At 37.7% G+C, this 20,629-nt stretch overlaps 1 protein-coding gene across 15 annotated transcripts in view; it reads right to left on the bottom strand.

The window, feature by feature from the left end:
- The window catches only part of PDE4D (phosphodiesterase 4D), a 1,946,032-nt gene that overhangs the window by 1,277,051 nt on the left and 648,352 nt on the right, over positions 1-20,629 (bottom strand). The window lies entirely within an intron of this gene.

Raw genomic sequence — 20,629 nt, 5'->3', positions numbered from 1 at the left:
GAAGACCTGAGTTCAAACCAAACCTCACACATTTAGTAGATGCATGACCCAGGGCAAGACAATTAATTTCTGTCTGCCTTGATTTTTCCAATTGTAAAATGGAAATAATAATAACAAGCACTTAGCTCCCAGAGTTTTTGTGAAGAAAAAATGAGATATTTGTAAAATGCTTTGCAAACCTTAAACTACAATAGAAATGCTAACTATTATTTATTATTCTTATTGTAATCCTGGGTATGTATGCATTAAATGAGATACTCATAGAGTGCTTAGTACACTGACACAAAGGAGGTGCTTAATAAATGCTTATTTCCACCGTCTTTTTTCTATTACAAAAGAGGAGATATTCACATGCCTAGTCTCTAGATAAGAAAAATCTAGGTTAAGTATTTAAGCACAGCAAATTAAATGACTTGTCCATGCCAGTACGTGGTAGAGCTAAGTTGTGCCAACGTCTTCTGTTTCTAAGCCCACAGCTCTTTTCAGTGTTTTAAGTCACACATTATCCCTTATTAGCTAATTCTCCATTGAAATGGGGATAGCTACAAGTAGGTATTGTTATTCCCATTGCACAAAAGAGGAAACTGTCCTCCCCCTCTCTGAACTTGATAAATCTAACTTCAAAATAAATAAGAAAGTTAAGGAAGTGAACAGAACTCTGGATAAGGTAGATATGATAGATCTCTGGAGAAAAACTGAATGAGTATAGAAAAGAATATACTCAGTGGTATATGGCACATATACAAAAACTGACCATGTAGTAGGGCATAAAAACCTCACAATCCAATTCAGAAAGTTGCAGGTTACAAAATAAACTCACAAAAAAGGTCTGCATTTCCATATATTACTAATAAAGTCTAGCAGCAAGAGATAGAAAGAGAAATCCCATTTAATGCTATGGTAGACACTATAAAATATCTGGGAGTCTACCTGCCAAAAGAAGCCCAGGGACTACATGAACACAATTACAAAATACTTTTCACACAAAGTCAGATCTAAGTAAGTGGAAAACCATCAGGTGCTCATGGGTAGGATGAGCTAATATAATAAAAATGGCAATTCTACCTAAATTAATTTACTTATTCAGTGCCATACCAATGAAACTATCAGAAAATTATTTTCCCAAGCTAGCCGAAATAATATCAAAATTCATTTTGAAGAACAAAAGATCCAGAATATCAAGAAAATTAATAAAAAGAAATGCTAGGGAAGGTGCCCTAGCCCTACCAGATCTCAAATTGTGTTATAAAGCAGCAGTCATCAAAACCACTTGGTAGTGGCCAAGAAATAGAGGGGCAGACCAGTGGAAAAAGCTAGGTGTTCAAGACACAGTGGTCAATGAATATATCAGTCTACTGTTTGATAAACCCAAAGACCCTAGCTTCTGGGATAAGAACTCATTGTTTGCCAAAAACCGCTGGGAAAACTGGATAACAGTGTGGCAGAAACTGGGCATAGACCAACACCTGACACCATATACAAGAATAAAGTCCAAAAGGATACATGATCTAGGTATAAAAAGGTATAAACAAATTAGGGGAGCAAGGAATAACATATTTGTCAAATTTATGGAAAATGAAGAAATTTAAGACCAAACAAGAGATAGAGAAAATTGTGAAGTGGAAAATGGATAATTTGGTTACATTAAATTCAAATGTTTTTACACAAACAAATCCAATACAACCAAGATTAGGAGGGAAGCAGAAAACTGGAAAAGAATTTTTGCCACAAGTGTTTGTAATAAAAGGCCTCATTTCTAAAATATATAGAGAACCGAGTCAAATTTACAAGAATACAAGTCATTCCCCAGTTGATAAATGGTAAAAGGATATGAACAGGAAGTTTTCAGAGGAAGAAATTAAAGCTATTAAGTCATATGAAAAAATGCTCTAAATCACTATTGATTAGAGAGATGGATGCAAATCAAAACAACTCTGAGGTACCAGCTATCAGATTGGCTGACATGACAAAACAGGAAAATGATAATGTTGGAGAAGATGTGGGAGAGTTTGAACACTAATTCCTTGTTGGTGGAGCCATAAGCTGATCCAACTTGTTTATGGAGAGCAATTTGGAACTCTGCCCAAAAGGGCTACAGAAATGTGCATACCCTTTGACCCAGCAATATCACTTCTAGGACTGTATCCTGAAGAGATCATAAAATGGGAAAAGGTCACACTTATATAAAAATATTTATAGCAGCTCTCTTTCTGGTGGCCAAGAACTGGAAATTGAGGGGATGCCCATCAACTGGGTAATGGCTGGATACGTTGTGGTATATGAATGTAATGGAATATTATTGTGCTATAAGAAATGATGAACAGAAGGACTTCAGAGAAGCCTGGAAGGACTTACATGAACTGATGCTGAGTAAAATGAGCAGAACCAGGAGAACATTGAACATAGCATCAGCCATGGTGTGCAAGGATTGTTTCTGGTAGACCTAGCCCTTCACAGCAATGCAAGGACCTAAAACATTCCCAAAGTACTCAAGGCAAAATGCCAACCACATACAGAGAAAGAACTGTGGAACTGGAATGCAGAATGAAGCAGAATATTTTCTCTTGTATTATGTTTTGTTTTGTTTTTTCTCATGGTTTCTCCCATTCATTTTAATTCTTCTATGTAACATGATTAATGTGAAAATATGATTAATAGGAATTTATGTGGAGAGCCCATATAGAATTGCATGCCATCTTGGAGAGGGAGCAGGAAGGAAGGGGCAGAAATTCTAAGACTTATGGAAGTGATTGTAGAAAACTGAAAAAAAAAAAGTAATTAATTTTTTTTTAAAAAGAGGAAACTGAGACACAAAGTATCTCATAGATAGTACAGAACATCCCTTAAAACACTAAGAAATTATCTGAGCTAGAAAAACTCTGGCCAAAGAATTCTAAGGTAATGGAGAATAGTTCAAGAATCCCAGGAGGAAGAAGATTCTTCTATCCAGAGCCTTATGCAATTATTTCATCACTAAGCAAATGACTGTGGTATAATGAATAAACTGTGGGAGTTGAGGTCAGAAAAAACTGAATTATTTCAGTAAGTATGTGCCTCAGATACTTACTAGCTATGTGACTCTTGACAAATCATTTAGCTTTTCTGTGCCTCAGTTTCCTTCTCTGTTACGGGAAGAGGAAGAATGGAAATAGGAGCTTATCAAGCTTTTACTATGGGTCAAATATTGCTAAAAGTTTTAAAAAACACTGCCCAATTTAATCCTCACGACAAACTTTAGAGGTAGGTGTTATTTTTTCCTCATTTTACAGTTGAGGTAGGGAGGAAAATAAGCATTTCTTAACACTTGTTATGTGCAGGCACTGAGCTAAATATTTTTACAAATGTTATTTTATTTGACCCTCACCATCAACCAAGAACTCCATTGGTCCAATCAATGAACTAAGTTTGAACAAGGTCTAGGTACCTCTACTGAATAAATTAAAGAATGAAGAGATCTTGATCAATTTTTAGTCCTTGGAATCCATTGCATGACATGGAATAATGTTAAAGAACTGATTGTTAAAACTTTAATGTAAGCATTTGAACTTGAGAAATTAGCAGCCTTTTTTATTATTTTGTTGAGAATCTAGATGTAAGAAAGTTATGATGAAAAAGTTCACAATGCAGATTAAACTTAAAAAAATGTGTCATCTGTGAACTACCCCTCCCCACTGAAAATCAGTTCTTAAACATCTAACAGTATACCACCACCTGGAGCCCTCTCTCATTAACATCATAAGTTGTAAGATTTAATAACTGATACTTTCAAAATCAGATGCAAGTAGGGGTTATCTGGCCCTACAAGACAAAAGAGAAGATGGGGACAAGGAAAGGGAGGGATGTTAGAAGAGAGGGCAGATTGGTGATAGGGGCAATTAGAATGCTTGGCGTTTTGGGGTGGGGGAGCGGAGAAATGGGGAGAAAATTTGGAACCCAAAATTTTGTGAAAATGAATGTTAAAAGTTAAATAAATAAATTTAAAAATCAGATGCAAGGATCTTGATGGAATGAGATAGAGAGCAGAATGGTACAGTGGAAAAGAGACGTGACTTTAGAATTAGAAGAACTGAAGTCAATTCTTGCCCTCAGTTAAGCAATTTAATTTCTCTGAGCCTCAGTTTCCCCATCCAGAAAATGAAGATGTTGAACTACATGCCTTCCAGGTCTCAAATTACCATTTTAAATTTTAAGGAGTCATTTTGTAAGGTTAGGGGTATAGAAAAGAAGGGAGCAGATGGAAGCAGTCAGAGAAAAGGACAGATTGAGGGTTTCAGGAAAAGGAAGAAAGAATATGAAAAGATATGTGTTTAAGTCAGGTGGGGGAGATCATTTCATGGAAAGAAAGAAGAGAAGTTACCTACTTCATTTTCAATTTTGTCATACACAGAGTTTTCATAAACCTTAGGTAAATATGTGTATGAATATGAATAGATAGATAGCCACACAAACAGAGACAGACAGACAGACAGATAGGGAGATAGAGAGATAGATAGATAGATAGATAGATAGATAGATAGATAGATAGATAGATAGATAGATAGCTATACCCCTCTTCCTGTGGATAACTCATCAGGTATTAGGATGTGATAGGCAGTGGCACAGTTTTTAAATTATTTTTATTTATTTCATTAAATATTTCCCAATTACATGTAAAAAAATTTTTGACAATCTTTTTTTGAATTTTGAGTTCTGAATTCTCACCCTTCCCTCCCCCCTCCATGAGAGCAATTTGATATTAATTATATATTTGAAGTAATGTAAAACATATTTCATATTAGCCACTTTTCAAAAGAAAAGAACGAATAAAACAATAGAGTAAAAAAAAGTATGTTTCGATCTGCATTCAAAATTCGTCAGTTTTATCTCTCTGGAGGTGGATAACATTTTCCATCATGGATTGTTTGAATTGCCTTGAGTCACTGTCTTGATCAGAGTAGTTCAGTCATTCACAACTGATCATGATAAAATATAGTTGTAGCCATGTACAATATTCTCCTGGTTCTGCTCATTTCCCTTTGCATGAGTTTATATATGTCTCCTCAGATTTCCCTGAATCTATCCGGCTCACCATTCTTAAACCACAATATATAACAACCATATTCCATGAATTCTTCAGCCATTCCCCAATTAATGGGCACCTCCTCTTTTCACAATTCTTTGCCACAACAAAAAGACTGCTGTAAAGATTTTTGTACAAATAGGCCTCTTTCCCTGTCTTTGATCTCTTTGGGAAACAGATGTAGTGGTGGCATTGCTGGGTCAAAGTCTCTGGACAAAGTTCCTGATTGTCCTCTAGAATGGTTGGATTTTTTCACACCACCACCAAAAGTGCATTAGTGTCCCAATTTCTCCAGGTCCCCAGCAGTATTTGTCATTTCCCTTTTCTGTAATTCTAGCCAATCTGATAGGAGTGAGGTAGTATCTCAAGAGTTGTTTTAATTGGCATTTCTGGAATCAGTAGTGATTTAGGGCATTTTTCATAAGACTATAGATAACTTGGAGTTCCACTTCTGAGAACTGCCTGTTTATATCCTTTCACCATTTATCAAATGGGAAATGTTTCATATTTTTTATAAATTTGGCTCAGTTCTCTATACATTTGAGAAACTTTCCGTAGAATCTCCTCCCCCCACCCCAGTTTTCCATTTTCCTTCTAACTTTGGCTAAATTAGTTTTATTTGTGCTAAAGCTTTTTAATTTCATGTTATCAAAATGATCTACTTTACATTCTATGATCTTCTCTCTAGTTTGGTTATACACTTTTCCCTTATCCATAGATATGACAGGTACAATTTTTTTTGTTTCTCCCCTAATTTACTTATGATATCACCCTTCACATCTAAATCATTTATCCATTTTGATCTTATCTTGATATACAGTTGAGTGGGTAAAGGGAAGCAAAGATCTCCTCTCTCATCACTAGAGGTCTCAAGTCAACTCCTGATTCAGTGGCAGCTGGGCAGTCTTTCTTTCACTTGGAGGGTTTTTGTTTATTTTTGGGTGATAGGATAGGGGGCCCTGTTTTTTGGTGAACTCTGAGCTGAGCAGCAGAGGCAGAAAGATAGCACAACAGGTGTACAGTAAAGTCAACTAGGTTCTTTGTTGTGGTTGTGTTGTTTTGTTTTTTGGGTTTTTGGAATGTGGATATCTTTCAGAATTCTTTAAAGTCAAATTTGCAGAATGCAAATGTATATAAAGCGAGAACTATCTGTATAGAAAATGGAATTGCCAAATACCAGTGCTAGCACAGGGTTCCCCTCTAATTTCTTTCTGACCAATTCCTAAATCCTCAAATAATGGCTTTAGAACTCCTGAAGCTGCTACTACTTCTGTGCCCACCACCTAGTCCCACTACTGGTGTTTCACCCACATGGGTTGTGCAACAGTGCCCTTCCCTGTACACACAGATCACTCTTTCTGACTTCCTATGTTGTCCTGGGCTGGAAGAATGTCTAACTCTGACCTTTTATTTGCTCTGCCATTCCAGAATTGGATTTGAGGTGTTATTGTAATGTTCTTTGGAGGGGACTATTGGGAGAACTCGACTAAGTACTTTCTCTGCTCTACTATCTTGGTTCCATTCCGGCAGGGACACATTCCTGCAAGCTCTAAGTCAAATCAGTTCCCTTAAGTGTCTCTGAAACTTCATGGATTTTTGTAACTGTCACTTAACTACTCTATTCACAATTCTTATTCACTGGCACAGGTGAATACAGACATTTCTATACCTTGCTTATACTTTAGGACAATGTATAACCCCCAAAGGTATTTTTATTGGCCTTTAAGATTGTTCAATATTTCACAAATGTTACAGATGAAAATGAATTCTGTTACTCCGGATAGAATTATTTGTTAATCCCTAACACACAAATTTCTCAATGAAAATACTTTTATTCTTTTGTATAAATACAAGAGACATCCTGCTTAGATAGTATGCACTCAGCACCTTTCCTTTCTTCCCAGCAGGATATTAAGGCCCTACCAATAACAGGGTATTTGTGTTGCTTATTCTTCTCATTCATTAAAAATCACCAGATTACTACACAACTTAAACATCCTCATAATTTCATTTCAATAGCAACTTAAAAATAGCCTATACCTGGTTGTTTAAATAATTAATATAATGGACACAATTTTAGATTCCATGCTCAAATGCCTATCGTTTCAGGTCCATCATGAACCAGGAGGCTTCATAGTTAAGTTAGTTACACTGGAGCATCATTCAACTGTGTAATGACATAATCTCTGAACTTGGAGCATTTATGAAGCAGAAATCAGGATATCCTGGCAGCTAAAGTCCTAGAGGAGGACATTTTATGAACCAATTTGTTGGCATTCCCATAAGGTATCAAGAATTACTAAGCCTTGAAAGACTTGCTTAAAAGCTTTTACAATAAAGGGAATTTTCCATAACAATGGAAAATGTCATAATGGTCTGAAAAAGTGGATCAAAAGGTATTGTAAGGACAGCAAATGGTTTATAAAGTAAATGGTCTGCAGTGACTCTAACTGCTGCATAAATACGGTCATCATTATTGCTAGCTAAAGCTTTGGGTACCAGGGAATGAGGGCAGGAGCTACCATTCCCCAAAAGAAAGTTACAAAAATGAAGCATGTTATGGACCTGTCACATTTCTTCCAGCAAAGCATTTTCATCTATATAAGAGGTAGAGTTTAAAATCTGTTAGAAAGCGACTCACAATGGCTATGTACATATATATATATATATATATATATATATATATATATATATATATATATATATATTCTTTCTCTTTTCTTCTGTCTCTTTCTGTCTCCCTCCTTCCTCCCCTTTCTTCCTCTTCTCTCTCTCTCTCTCTCTCTCTCTCTCTCTCTCTCTCTCTCACTCTCACTCTCACTCTCTCCCTCTTTCTCTCTGAATTACTACGAGATTCTGGCTCTCCTACAAGGCTATAATGCCCAGGAGCTGAGTTTGGAATTGCAGGTTCTGGCTCTCCCACTTCAAACCTGATTTTTCTGGGTCTTATCTGTTAAACGAGGGGATTGGACTACGTGCCCTCTAAGGAATGGTCCCAAATCTATAATCCTTGATCTGATTCAAGCAACACTCAACAGAACAACTTTCAGAAAGGTAAGCTTTCACAATAAATACAGGGGTGATGCAAGGATGTCTCATCAATTATAACGAACCATAGACATACAAATGCTAGTAATAGCATATAAATACCTAGCAATAGCAAATAAATTAAAGGTGTAAACATCTCAAAGGGAAACAAATATATTGTAATTTGTAAATTACCTGTTAATTTTTCTACATAGAGCAAGGTGAACTGCTTCTTTTTATTCTAGCTGTTTCATGAAAAGGGCAGTACTAAATCATCTCTAAGATAGCTGTGATTTAAATCCTGTGATCCTTTCCTTGACCCCAAGATTTTCTGAGGTCTTCATCCAGAAAAATGGCTTATCTGTTCTTTCGCACATATTCTCAGTTCCATTGCTGCCTGGAAGAAACCTCTCCAAATACGTACTGACTAGGTGGAAATGCCAGCTATATGGCGGCACAAAAGAACCAACATGAGAAACACCCCATTGTGTTTCTCCTCATCCTCACTGTTCTCCTCCCTCTTGGTTTCCACAAGGAATGAAGTAGAGCAGGAAAACAAAATTTCTCCCCCATGTGTAAATGCTCACTGATACAGCATATTTTACTCTTAGCTTATACAAGGATGGGTGGGTGGGAGGGTGTTTCATAACATCTCAGTAATAAAGAGAGTAAATAAGTATAGCAAAAATAGAAGGGTACTGGGTCTTCTAGCAGCAAAGTACATTACCCTGAAGCTCCTGAAAAAAATGATGTTGACAAATGAGTGATAAAGAACAGTCAATGTGACAGCTTATAAAACATCAACACACAAAGTCCTCAGTAATCTGGGAGTGAATAAAAGACGTCCCAGACCTACTCAACTACTATTAATATGTCTACATTAAGATTTGATTGTTGCACAAAATAGAACTTGAAGTTCAGGAGAAACATCATGTCTCTTAGAAATAGCTACCTCTTCTTGCAGTACGAGTCTACTTTTGTATGTGGACTGGCTCTACAATTTGTTAGGAAAAGCAAGAGTTACCAAAATTGTAAAGGCTGGCACTTAGGAAATGCTGCAGTCAGTCAGTCAAGTATTTACTAAAGTGCCTACTATGTGTCAGGCACTATTCTAAGCACATGAAATAAGACATATTTTAGAGGCTTTTAAAAATGATTACTATTAAATTTGGTTCTTCACAATGGGAATCATTAGATAAACTGCTCACTCTCTCTTCTCTCTAGGTCTCTATTTCTCTTTCTGTGTCTTGTCTCTCCGTATCATGTCATGTCATGTCATGTACGTATGTGGGCGTGCATAAATATATACACATTTATTCATGTTTTGTGAAGAATGGTTTGCTTTGTGTCTTAAATTTGCAGTGCATTCAAAATAAACAAGGACATATGGGAGGGGGCAAGGACAGTTCTAAATCCTCTTCCATCACCCTAAGTGTATTCATTTGAATTTACTTCATGGCCCAGGCGCATAAGCCTATCTGGAAGGAAGTTTACTTTTACAAGTCGCTGAACACTAATACAGGCTTTTAATGAGACCAGAAATGTGCTGGCTGAGGCTGAAACCCTGGGTTCTTATGACTCTGGCAACTGTGATGTTTCCATGGGGAACAAAAAAAGGGAATTGGTAGCTTTTATGATATTTAATTACATGGCTTCCGGACCATTAGTTAATAAGGAAATGTCTGGTTCTTGCATCTCCTTCTATTCCAGTCTCCTTATCAGCCTACTCCTTGCTCTTTGGCATAACAGCTGCACCTGGGGAAAATATATTTTTAAATGGCAGTTCCTTCTTTTTCCTTCAATCCTATAAAAAAAATCTGTGATTTTTTTTTTCCCTCCAGCACAGGTGTTCCTCCTATCAGAGTAAATTCAAGAGCTACTGGCCAAAAATGCATCACCTAGTGACTAAAGTCCTGGTGATGAGCAAGGTTTCTCTTAAAATGACTGATATGGGTGTCTGAAGCATTTTCAAGTTGCTAGGATTTTTCAGCACTTAGGGTGTATTGGTATAGTCTTCAAGAAGCCAAGATCATTTCTGAACCCAAAGAGGACTTTGGTTAAGGTTTAAGAATCATTAGACTCCACAAGTTAAAATTGTTTTCCAATTTTTTTCATCAACTTCCTCCCCTCAGTAAAAATTTACAGACATCAATTCTTACCACGCACAAAGAGGGAGAAGGTTTCTGAGCCTAAGGAATTTTTTTTGAAGTGGTTCTAGACATGGGATTGATTTCACTGAGACGGGAACTCCCTGTGAGGAAAATCTCCCTTATAAAGCAGGTTGGCAACTATTCTGTAACTTTGACGCTAACATATTTGCCAGAGATACTGAAAAGTTAAATGACATGATTATCACTATACATAGTATGTGTCAGAGATGGGACTGGAACCCAAGTCCAGTCAGTTCTCTTGTCATTATGACACACAGCTTCTCCAGCCTAGAGATTTCTCCTTTTGGCCCAAACTTGTGATTTCATTGGAATATGGAATTCCCAGCAAGTAAATTCATATACAGATACCTGCTCTATTGCATGTAGTCTTAGAGAATTGCCCTAGGGCAGCTAGGTGGTGCAGCGGATAGAGCACCAGTGCAGGAATCAGGAGGACCTGAGTTCAACTGTCACCTCAGACACTTGACACTCACTAGCTGTGTGACCTTGGGAAAGTCACTTAGCCCCAATTGTCTCATCCTAGGTCATCTCCAGCCATCCTGAGGAATATCAGGTCACTGGATTAATATGGCTCTGGAGAAGTGAGGCTGGTGACCTGCACAGCCCTCCCTCACTCAAAACAAAGTCAAATGCAAGTCATGTCATTATTTCTCTGATGGCATGACCTTCTTTGGCAACAAAGGATGAACACACAAACACACAAGATAAAGAGAAGTGAATGTTTTGCCCTGGTTCATATAACTGTTATGGGTCAGAAGTTAGACTGAGGTCCATGTTCTAGTGGAGGATCTAAAAAATGAAAAATAACACAATCTCTACCCTTAACAAACTTCCATTCTATTATATATAGGGGGAGAGATTGGCCCATATACACAAACACTATATCTTATAATACGTAAACAATACATAGTATAAAATTACTAAATGCATTGGAATGGTCTAAGATGGAAAGAATCTCTTTGATTTGGGCCAGTCAGGAAGTATTATGGAGGTGACACCTGATATAGGTCCTGATATAGGAATATTTTTTAAAAAGTAGAATTGTGGAGGGAATTCTTTCCATGCATGGGGGAAAGGGAAAAAAATGATGAAAGGTGAATCATCCAAGTTGGTTAGCATTTTGTGTGCCTAAAAGAGACTAGGGTAAAAACAGGGCTAGAAAAATGAATGCGAACCAAAAAATGAAAGCTGCACTAAGACATGTATATTTTGCATGGTAGACAATTGGAAATCACTGAGGTTTTGGAAAGGGAAGTGATAGGAACAGATTTTTGCATTAATCAAATAATAAAATGAATCTGTCATCACACTGATTTGGAAACACTGATAGGTCAATGAGTCTTGCCCAAGGGCAGTGCTATTCCACAAGGTTTCTGAAGATTTCATTCATTGGAGAGGGACCTGGGGTAGAGCATGGGCCTCTCTCTCTCAGTTGCTAGCTCAGTGGGTTTGTTGGTGAATGCCCAGACATGAAGTGTTGGGGGGGGGGGTAGTATTTGTTTTTAATCTTCTGTTGACACGCTGAGTTGATGAGACAGGTCACTTGGGACAATGGTTCACTCAGAAACGCAACTCAGGTGAATCAAGCAAGCATATGCAAGTACATTAACTTTCTAAATTGCTGGAAATGTTTGCTGCCCCTCCAGACAAAGCTCAGCAAAGCACTGGACAAAAGATGAAGTGGAATTAGCAGCTTTCTGTGATTTAGAATCAGCAAACACTGGAAATAAACTGCCCAAGTGATTACTGGGGTATGTAAGGTTCATCAGGAAGAGCTGATGAGTGCAAATTTAAAAGAAAGGTCCATTGTGGAATTAGATATAATTGTAATAGTATAATAGAACTTCATCTTCATAGAGTAATCTGAGGACCATATATTTAGGGCTGAAAAGTACCTCAGACTAGTACCTCAAACTACCTCAGGTAGTCTAACTCCCTAATTCCCCAGATGAAGGCCCAAGAAGTCCAATGACTTGCCCAAGGCCACAGAGGCAGGACATGAACTCATGTCCTCTGACTCTCAAAGTCAATTCTCTTTTCACTTAACCATACTACTTGAAAAAACCTTTTCTACGTGATCCTTACAACAAACTGTGAAGTAGGTGCTGCAATTATCCTTATTGTATCGATGGGGACACTAAGGCTCAGGACAATGGAGTAGAGCTAGTGAGAATTTGAGGTAGAAAGAGCCTAAGTCTTCTTGATACCAAAGGCAGTGTTCTGTCTACTCACTGCACATCACTATCTAAAGGAGCAAAAGTCCTTATGGCTTAGTAGTAAGGCAGCTTACAAAAAGACAATATACAAACACCCAGTCTTACCCAGCCCTGAGTCGTTGAATAGGTGTGGCCTCAGACAAATTGAGACCTGAGAAAAACCTAATTCAGAAAGGTTAAGGTCATCCAGTACATCCGGGGTCATCACCAGTCATCTTGACCTTTGTTTTGCCACTGGATTTTGATGACTGTGGAGGAGAGAATAGGGCCGATGACTTTGTGCAGCTCTGCCCCACTCATATCTAGTTCATGTGCCAGTCAAGACATTACCCTCATGACTGCATTGGTCCTCTTTCAGAATGGAGGACAAACCACAACAGGGGCAATACAAATACCCAAAGTTAGGTAACAAACAAGAGGCACCGGTGGTACCAACACAAGGACAAATGTGTCTCACTGAGAGTTGGGGGGACGAAACACAGATCTAGTACATGACTCTGGATGTGTATGTATGTATGTGTCTGTCTGTCTGTCTGTCTGTCTGTCTGTCTGTCTGTCTGTCTCTCTCTCTCTCTCTCTCTCTCTCTCTCTCTCTCTCTCTCTCTATTTCAAAACAAACAGGATAGGTAAAAGAGTGGGTAGGATAGTAGGACAGTACTCTGCCTCCTGTCTCCACTAGTCTTAGTCATGGACCTCTAGAAAACTTCCCTAAGTTCTAGGTACTCTGCAGATCCAATGGTCCAGGAGACTGACATAGCCATTGTCAAAGGTAGGTATAGAATGAGAAGGGCACTGTTTCAGAAGTGTACTGAATGCTGACTCTAAAATGAAAGCCCAGGAAATTTTGTTCATCACATTTGAGATTTTCCTGTAGGCTTCAGTTTGCAAGGACTATTGTGACAATAACAGGGGGAATTTTTTTTTTTGCCATGTCAATAATTACTGGCATTTACAGAGAGCATTTACATAAAGTATTTACACATATTTACAAAGTATTTTTAGGCATTATGGCATCTGACCTTCACAGAATACTTTGAAGTAAGTATAACACATCCTTCTCCTCCTCCTCCTCATTCTCATTTTATAATGTAAGAAAATTATAGTACAGAGAAGTCAAAGTACTTGCTAGAGGTCCCACAGTTAGTGATGGTGGGAGAATTCTGACCCAGAAATCTATTGACCCTTCCATTTCTTCTATTATATGTCAATAAAACTATTATCTCTTGCTATCAATACTGGACCTATCCTGGAGTAGATGGATTTTAAAATTCTCTACTATTTCAACATGTAAAAATATCTTTCATTTGTATAATACTTTTAAGTTTTCAAAGCCTTTTCACATAATTTTTTTCTCATTTCAAACTCAGAATAACCTCATGAGAGTCAAGAGATCTGAATTCTAATCCCAGTTCTGCCATTAACTACTTATGTGACCTTGGGAAAGTCACACAAACTTTCTGGGTCCCAAGTTTTTCATTTGCATAACAAAGGGATTGGGCTAACTAATTGGTCAAGAAATGTGCTATTATGATTTTGAAAAAAATGCAACAACCTTTCCCCTATCCCAGCTTCTCTAAGGTTCCTTTTAATCCTAAAATTCAATGAGTCCTTCTGTAATGTCTTCTTAATATATCCCTTACTCTCCTTTCTGTAGTCTACGTTTCAATTCTGTGAGAATAGAGACTTTCATTGCTTTGTATTTCTATCACTAGCATGTAGCATAGCACACAGTAGGCACTCAACAATTGACAACTGAATGATTGATTCCAACAAAATAGGAGAGCTCTCCATCACCATCACCACAACCCCTTCTCATTCTGCCTGCTTTATTCTCAATGACCTTATTCACACTGATTCCCATACCCGGAATGTCTCATTTGGTTTCCTTCAGTTAAAAATCCCTCCCTTTCCTCAAGGGCCAATTCAGATTCATTGTCCTTCGTGAATATTTCCCTTGCAGGTACCATTTCTCCATATAAAACGGATTTCCCTTTCAAATTTATCAGTTCTTTGCTATATATCTGGAGCTGTCCCTTGTTCCAATCTCACTCTCCTTTTTATCACCATTATTTATGTGGTAGTTCTTCAACGATATCTTAAGCTCTTTGTATTCTGGGACTGTACTTTGCCTCCCTTTGCTTCTCTAGAGCTCTGTGCAGTCCTTAGCACATATTAGGTATTAAGTAAATTGAATTGAAATCCTTAAAAACTGGGTTGTGAATCACTTAGTCAAAGAAATAACTGAGATTGCTAGTAAAATCTCACCAAAGTTGTCATGCCACACCCACTTTTCTTAAGAAAGAGAATATGAAAATGTGGATTTATGATGATCTAGCAAACACCCAAGTACACCATGCTTTAATTTTCCTTTATTATCATATTTTTAATTTAGTGTGGATGACTAACACTTATTAGCATTCTTTTCTGCTGCCACAGACACCGAAAGCTGTTTTCTGTCTAGAGCTTGCATAATCATGAAAGCAAATGTTTTCTTAAAACAATACACTAGTCAGAAGAGGAAATTTGGGGCGGTAAATCTAAAGAGATTTAGGAACAGAAAATTCTGGTGTGGAACACTTTCTATTCCTCTTATAAATCTTACTTAGGTAGAGAATATTCGAACTAAAAAGTAATTAATTTTCATAAAATCATGATACAGCAATTCCAATATAAATTCCCCAACTAGATTTTCCAGCCCAGATGGCTTTTAATTTACTAGCAAAATATAGATAATTGCAAGTCAGATAGTAAACTCAGGGTTTTTAATTTAATTTGTGGGGGAGAAACCTTTGAACAGCCAATCAGCTGCACCGAAGGGGCTATAAACAGCCCTCCAAATGAAGTGTAAGGGATTAAAGATTGACAGGACCAGCCTGGCCAGCATCCTCTGGAGGAAGCCTGTGCCTCCAGCACTGAAGTATCTAGGAAAAGGAAGAGTTCATCAACCATAGCCCAATGAAATACAGAAAATGGAAGGAGGCCATCTATAAGAAGAGAAAGGTTGCATTATGACCATGAGTGAAAGTAATTAATGCCTTATCCCTGTTTGAATCAGTAGGGATTGAGGCAAAAAAATCAATATTGTGCCATGAAAAGCAACTTGTCCTTTTCCCATTCCATATCTCTCACCCACCCACCCTCACTCCACATTTCTCTATGTAGAAAGGGAATGCCAATGGATCAAATGTACGACCCTCCATAGATAGAGATGAAAACATCTCTCAAACCCTATTACATAATACAGGATATCCATTTTGATAGGTTACCAACAAATAATGTAGAATGCCAATCCCTGGAGATCTTTAAAAATGTGATCAAATTAACATCTAAACATTTTCTATGTATTTTAGCTTTCTTTTGCATCTATAGTATGAAGGAACAATGGCTGGCACCTAGTAAACAAGAAGTGTTTGTTGACTGACAGTTAATTGATGTTCAAGACTCTGAGCTTGGCTTGTTATAGTTTAGTCATTTCAGTCATGTCTAATTCTTTGTGACCGCCAATGACATTTTCTTGGCAAAGATAATGGAATGCTTTGCCATTTCCTTCTCCAGCTGACTTTAGAGTTTACAGGAACTGAGGCAAACAGGGTTAAGTGATTTGCCCAGGCTCACATAGCTAGCAACTTTCTGAGGCTGGATTAGCAATCAGGTCTTCCTGATTCCAGGCCCTGTGTTCTATCTGCCACACTATGTAGCTTCCCCTAAGCTTGGTTTAGGAGTTACAAAAATAAAATTAAAACTGTAATAATCTTTGCCCTTAAGGAGCTTACATTCTCCTGATGCAAGAAGCTAAGACAATGTAGCCTCTGGGAACCTTGTCTATGGTGGGAAACTGAAGTTGTGCCATTTGGCACTACAATTTTGAGGGGACCAGTAGTACTATGCAGTGAGTTTTTCTGCTTCCCATTCCACCCATTCCAGCAGTTTCTCAGATGTCCCCAGCCCCACTGCATCTTTTCTGAAGTATAAAAACTCCTTGTCACAGCTCTGACCTATCAACATTACTGTTCCTCTTTGCCTAAGAAATAACTCAAATATATGAATTAAGCACTGACTATGTGCAGAGCCTCTAGAAAACTTTCCCTGAAGTGTGAGTCTGGGACATTATTGTTCAGAAATGGTAGCAATGATTCATATTTTATTTATGCTTCAAAGAACGAATGGGCTGCTCTTCACATATGACTACTAAGGCACCACGTAATTTGGAGGGTATTCATCCAGTCATAACTCTGGATTTGTAGTGACCATCTACATTTAATTCTTTAGATCGTGTCTTCTATCATTTGAAGGAGCCAAAATAGCATATTTTTGTAAGATGTTTGCTTGCATTATGGGTAGAATATATGGCCTACGAAGAGGATAAGCCGATTTGGCCCTTTTAGTTACCATATTGGTCCACTTGAATTAAAATAAAATACATTATAAATTGGCAACAGAGAAATATTACTGAGTTAAGGAAAATGCAGTGATAGTATAGGAAAATGTAAGTTGAAAAAAAGTAAATAATGTATTTTACTATAATTTAAGTGAACCTTAAATGATCAAAGATTTTTTTTGAACCAATGTAAAACTTTCTTGGACTGACAATTACGGACGTTTATACTCAAGTCCAAAAAAGTTCTGCTCACTCTTCCCTTCCCCACATACGCATGTGATATATATATATATATATATATTCCTTGTAATAGTTTGTCTTTTATGTGATTTCCCCACTTTCCATACCTATGGAAAACATTATAAGGAGATTTTCAGTCTCTAACTGAAAGAAACAGAAGTATCTTGTCATAATATCCTTATAATTCTTACACAATTCTTTCCTGGCGTCTAGAGGTATTTATTTGCAGAGAAAATACTTTTCACAATGCCTCTTTCCACAGTGTTCAGTCTTTCACTGTTTTTCTGTGCAAACATGCACCAAAGTAACCTAGTGAGACACATAAAGAGCACGTTCAATTCAGCCCCATTGATGACGTTAAGCTGATGGATGAGGAATTATACAATAATTAAATGTTATTGATGATCTAAAGGTTGTGTATAAATCCTAGATCATCTCATTTGGAAACATGAATCATTCTCTATGCATATGCTCATCTTTAGAAAGAAGCTATCACTATTTTAGTTAGAGCTCAGTCCCAGACTTGATGACGTTTCCTACATGGAGTAAGTTGCCTCCTGAGTTCTCTGGAGCTTCATGTACATCAAAGAGGAGGAAAAAAAAGTGCTTGGTAACTAGGATTGGAGTACTTTTTTATTTTTTACCTTATTGTTTTGTTTCTTGCAGGGAAAATAAAAGCTTCAACACTGCTCTGGGAGCTCTCAAGAACTTAACAAGCTTTCTGTTGTTAGCTGCAACCATATTCCAGAGTTCATTCCAGAGTTTTCCAATTTTGTGAAGGTATTATGAAGCATTTCAAAAACTCAAATGTACTTGCAGAAGATTCAGTGAAATTGTTTGCAGCAAGGAATGAAAGTGAGCCACTTACTAGCTTGCATGACCCTGGACAAGTCACTTAACCTCTGTTTACCTTAATCTACTGGAGAAGTAAACGACAAACCCTTCCAGAATCTTCGTCAAAAAAACCACATGTACAGCATGGTTGTGCTATGGATCATGGATCATCATGATCATCACAGGATCATGAAGAGTCAGACAGGACTGAACAACAACAATGAGGGAAATAAATTTGGTGACTCCCTAAGCTCCTTCACACATCTAACTATGTGATCTTCTAGGAGAAGTGAGCTTCCATTTCATAACTAAGAAGGGGGAAAAAACATTCTTTACTTCTCAAAAAATGACCTAAATTTCTTCTTTCTCAGGAAAGATCCCAATAAGGCTATTAATTACTAGAAGTCAACTTGTAATGTTTATTCATAAAGATAAATGAAGACCTAGGAAGTTATTTACCACCTGTCCCTAATCAGAAACACTTCAATACATGGTTGTGCTCATTATAGATGAAAACCACACAGTAGCTGCTTAACAAACATTTACTCAATTGTTACCTTCACAATAATATACATCTTGTTCAGGCTGTAGTTTATATGATGAAGAACTCCTTACTAACTGTACGTGCTTGAATAGCATTTAAATTCTGTGTAAGTTTAGTATCAGGACATTTCCCTTCCCCCAGTCCATGAGTCCCTAGAAAGCTAAACCAGGTTATAGGTACTTTGAAGGTCATAGTCTTCTCCAATAATATATCATACAGAGCCCAAATGATGTGTTTACTTTTACAAGCCAGTCGGAGGACATGCTTAGTCCAAAGTAAAGGGATTTAATGAAATAGTATAACAATAAAATAAAAGCATAACAATTTCCCTCCCTGTCCATAAACTTTGCACTTACTCTCCCACAACTACACATAATATCACTGAGGAATATGCAAGGCTAGCAAACACATGTGCAGAGACAGCTCGTACCTCTGATGCAACAGATTTGCTGATGTCTTCTAGGATTGCCCCAGTGCTGCTCTCTGATCACCCTATTCCTGACCAGGGATTGCTTTCCAATGCTCCATATCAGATATTATATTCAGTCAATCCCACATCTCCATTTTCCCCTGTTGGGTAGCATGTTACCACTCCAACTAGTCTTCTACTGGAGTAGTTTGCCATTTCCTGCTTCAGCTCATTTTACAAATGAGAAACTGAGGCATTTGGGTTAAGTGACTTACCCAGACGCTAGTTAAGTGTCTGAGGTTAGATTTGAACCCAGGAACATGAGTCTTTCTGAGCCTAAGCCCAATACTCTGTCCTCTGCGCCACCTAGCTGCCCTAAATATCCACTAAGGATTCTGTACTTTGTAAGTGCTTGTCTTACAAAAAAACAAAAAACGAAGAAAACAAAAACCAAGCAAACAAAACAGTGCTAGTTCTTTTAGCCACATCTACCATGCACTGGGGTAGGGATAGGAGTATAGTGCTGTGGTTATTAAATCTTTTCCTTATAAAATAGGACTACAGCCTGTTTAGCCAACTCCTTCATCCCCTTGCTATGCCTCAGCTATAGTCTCTGGATTAGGTGCTATCTTCCATGCCATATGCTACATGGGCTCCATCCACTGTGTGACGATGAAAGGAGGATCTGAGTTTGTAAGCCTCTCCCCTGCAAGGAGTATTACAACTATCCTGAGTCAGATTTCTCAGTCAATAGAAAGGGAACGCTTCTACTCATCCAGGCTACTCATATTAGGTAACCACTGCACAAGCATCTAAGATTTCATTGTTGAATTCTTGTTTGAATTATTCACTTTCTCTACTATATCCTCTGAGTGTATGAGTTCAACACTCATCTGACTTAATGTCAGGAAACACATTTTAGTTCTTCATTCTAGCCATACCTTCCTGGCTGAAGCAGATATTCCCAGGAATCTACTTTCTCAAACAGAAAAGGAGACGAGTGAAACTCTTGTGGGAAAATTGCTCTTAACCATTCCCATCATGCTCTGTTTTCTCTTATGACAAGGGCTATGGTAGTTGGGAAGACAGAAAAGGATCATGATCTTTGTCCTACTCCATCTCCACCCCATAGTACCAACACAAAGTTTCTTTCTGTACTTTCTCTGCTGGATTCCAAGGTCTTTGAGGGAAGGAATTATAACTTATTCAACTTTGGAGCTCAAGGTCTAGCATAGTGCTTTAAGCATAGTACATATTCTTATGACATTTGTTAAACTTAGCAAATATAATTGAATTTTAGTGAATTAATTTGTACTCATTGGCCCCTATAATATCAAGAATTGAAGTTGAGGAAGGCTCAGAAATGTCTGATTTCTCCTCCACTAGACAGTTCTCTTAATTTCACTCTACTTCCATTAGCAAAAGTAGGATCTAGAAAGATGAGACGTTAGCCCGACATGAAAGGGACCTCCCAAACTCTGAAATTTGATATAAAATAATGGGATATTGGAACTAGAAGGGGCTTTAGGGATCATCCTGCCTACCCACACATCCTTTATCCTTAAAATGAAGCCCAAGGAATTGATTAATTGAATGAAGTCACACACCAGGTCCTGACAGTCAGGATAAGAAATCTGATATCTTTCCTGACTACTAGTTTAGTGCTCCAATCATTTGTACCTGGCAGCACTATATATTGGACTCTGAGTTAGCCCCGGTTTTATGATACTCTGGCATTGGTGACAGCAGTG

This window comes from Notamacropus eugenii, chromosome 4, assembly GCF_028372415.1.
Source record: "Notamacropus eugenii isolate mMacEug1 chromosome 4, mMacEug1.pri_v2, whole genome shotgun sequence".
In the NCBI taxonomy this organism is placed as follows: domain Eukaryota; kingdom Metazoa; phylum Chordata; class Mammalia; order Diprotodontia; family Macropodidae; genus Notamacropus; species Notamacropus eugenii.
The sequence above is the reverse complement of the archived record's forward strand: the minus strand, read 5'-3'. Positions and strand labels throughout refer to the sequence as shown.